The following is a 2,872-nucleotide window of genomic DNA, read 5'->3' as shown; positions in this document are numbered from 1 at the left end:
AATTATTAGGATAAACTCGGCAACCTTATTGCAGTGAAAAAACAGTGCCACAATTCACAGCTGTATGTACGTACTGATAAACTCATCAGTATAGTGGCTGGAGCTAGAAAACAAACCATAATCAGATTGGAAGTTGCTGCCTAATATTGTCACAAGTCTCTCACAACAAGTATCTCACAGCATTTTACATTGTTCAATAATAAACAACTATCCTAAGCAAATGCGAAAAATACAAGCCGAAGTAGAGGTTTTGGTTAATTGCTGCTGCTGCGACCTCTACGGTTGAATCTTTTCTCCAGTATCTCCCTCTGTAGGTTGATGAAGTACTCATGTGCGACCTCTGAGCAAGTGTTGAGATCATCCTTCATCATAATAGATGCTTCCCACTGATCCCTCGCGAAATTGTAATGCTTTTCCTGTAACTCAAGCTGTCTCTCCTGCACAGTGATGAATGTTGATGCTTGATTTCTCTGTTCTTGGCCATCTTCTCAAACAACTCCAGGCAGGCAAAGGTCGATGATGCTGAGCCGCCTTGGCTGCACCTTTTCTTTGCTACATCCCTCCCAATGGGCCTAGGTATCTCATCTGCACTTCGGATGGTCTGGCATCATCACGCATAAAGTCACCTTGGCTAGCAGCAGCAGCTGCACCAGCAGCATCTCCCGAATTAGCTTCTTCACCTGCAGCAGGAACGTGACACTTGCTCGGCAATCGTCCTCCCACTTGCGCGTGTTCCTCAGAATTTCCCAACAAAATTGAACCTGTATTAATTGCATCATCCTACTGCAATCCGGTGTTATCGAGTACATAAGTATCTTGTCAAACTCACTACTTTCAGCAAAATCAGCAACAACTTTAGGGGTTGCCCTAGCCTTTATGTATATTTTTTTGTGTAAGATCATTATCCACAGTCTACATCAAAGGGCACAAGACATGATTAGTGAAAAAACTAGAAAAGTTCCATGTAATTTGGCAAAGTACAGTAAGATTCATGCAATCAATAATCCAGTTCGCTGCACTCCAACTTGTCTTCTGCCAACCAATTTTCCAGAAGATTCTTTTTGTTCTGATTGACGACGAGTGGAGATAGCTCAAGGGACTCGAAGGCATTGAGCTTCCCAGAGTTAGCAGTGTGCCGAAGTACTGCAAGAGCAGGGGCATTTGCCCTGCTTGCCCAGGAACCCTCTACAATTTTAACAAACATAACAAAAATTCAGTCAAACGAAGGAACCTAGACTCCAAGGTGATTAACTATATGCGTTTAAATTAATCCTGATAGCAGGAGGCATATGAGAAATTAACTATAGTACTTTTCTACAGTGTCTAAAAAGTCTGAGGAATGACCAGTAAGCACTAAAGGTTTCTCTTCCGCAATACACAGAAAACTTAACAACTTTAGTCAAAAAAATCCAATGAATTTATCAAGATCCTAGCACAGTAGTTATTTCACCAAATTAACTATGACTTATGAAAATGTCCAAAGGTGACACCTGTTGAAAGGAGGTGCACAAACCTCAATAGCTTCATCGTACACAAAAGAACCAGAAACTCACCTGAAATTTCGCTACGGTCTCAGGCGTCCTCAGCAGGCCCTGGGGAGATTCCGCAGCCAGCTCTGCTACTTCCTTGTATTTTGTCTGTGCAAACAATTCCTGAAATCTTTGGACAACCTGCAATACAATCAAGAATTTCATGAAAACCATACAACCTTGACACATATAGGTAACTTCAACTACACAGTCTACAACTTCTATAAACATTGCAAAGCATCAATACTTGCATGAATGCAAGGATAATGGCTCAATAAGTCTGAGAACTGAGAAATGGAATATGTATGAAAAGTAGTTTCTTTGACAAGCGCATGAATGTCTACATGTTATTTTGAAGCTATTTTTTTCCCTGATGCACCTTTCATTTACAAAGGCAAATTTGGATTTTAAAAGATCAACCTTCATAAAATATGAACTAGTTAAATGATATGCATGCTTAGTATATCAAAGTTGTATGAATGCATTCATATTTCATTCAGATATCTTCTAATACACCATTAGTTTTGTAGCGATTGATGATACATTGTAAGAGATTGGTAGTCAAGTACATCGCAAAAGACTTTCAAATCCTAATACACATAGTAGAAACGAATGAAGCAATACAGAAGTCAGTTATGTGTGCAATTTAAATCTCTGGACACATCAGTGAAGCTTTGGCAAAAAGAATTATGTACATGCATATAGCTCTTGGAAATCACTGAAGTACAAGCAACATAAGCACCTGTGGGGCAATGACAGTGATAGAAAATCCACTAAAACAACAAGCTACAGGTGGAAACCAGCTGGTGCCATATGGTCAAGTATGTGGTCTTCCCAACATAAACACATTTGGGACTGAAAGATATGAAATGAATTGATGAAGCAAACATTTTGACAAGATATGCCATTCAAATAGATTACATCTAGTTGCTCCTTTTTGCATTGCTGTACATAACTCTATTTCTTTTCTTTTTCTTTTTTCTCTGTTTCTTTTCTTTTAATGATGTACATATCTCTGTTTCCATTTTTCCATATTAGTTTGCTAATCAATAGGGACTTGCCCCTCCTGGTTTCTCAAGAAATTTTGGGTCGCACAGTTTGCTAATCCATATTAGTTTCCTCTTGAGCAAATGAGCATCAAAACAGCCAAGAAAGCATGGCCAACAAAATAGCATCCACATAAGTCATCTCAGTAATGGAGCTTACCAAATTCTCAGCACCAGGAAGATTAGCCCTCTTGGCAAGATTTACCGCGAGCTCAAGGTTGTTTAACTGTATACCAAAATTGTGTTAAAACTTCAAAGAAGTATCTGATACATAGATAAGAAAGGGGAGTCCAGAAG

At 39.2% G+C, this 2,872-nt stretch overlaps 1 long non-coding RNA gene across 1 annotated transcript; it reads right to left on the bottom strand.

Moving 5' to 3' along the window:
- Positions 1 to 1,552: 1,552 nt before the first annotated feature.
- On the bottom strand, positions 1,553 to 2,872 carry LOC120683038. The gene is made up of 2 exons (XR_005678668.1): positions 2,736 to 2,872; positions 1,553 to 1,670 (listed from the first exon to the last, which is right to left on the bottom strand). It is a non-coding gene; the product is annotated as an uncharacterized LOC120683038 (long non-coding RNA).

The sequence above is a fragment of the Panicum virgatum genome, chromosome 7N (genome assembly GCF_016808335.1).
Source record: "Panicum virgatum strain AP13 chromosome 7N, P.virgatum_v5, whole genome shotgun sequence".
NCBI lineage: Eukaryota > Viridiplantae > Streptophyta > Magnoliopsida > Poales > Poaceae > Panicum > Panicum virgatum.
Note: the sequence above shows the minus strand (reverse complement) of the source record. Positions and strands in the feature narration are given on the sequence as shown.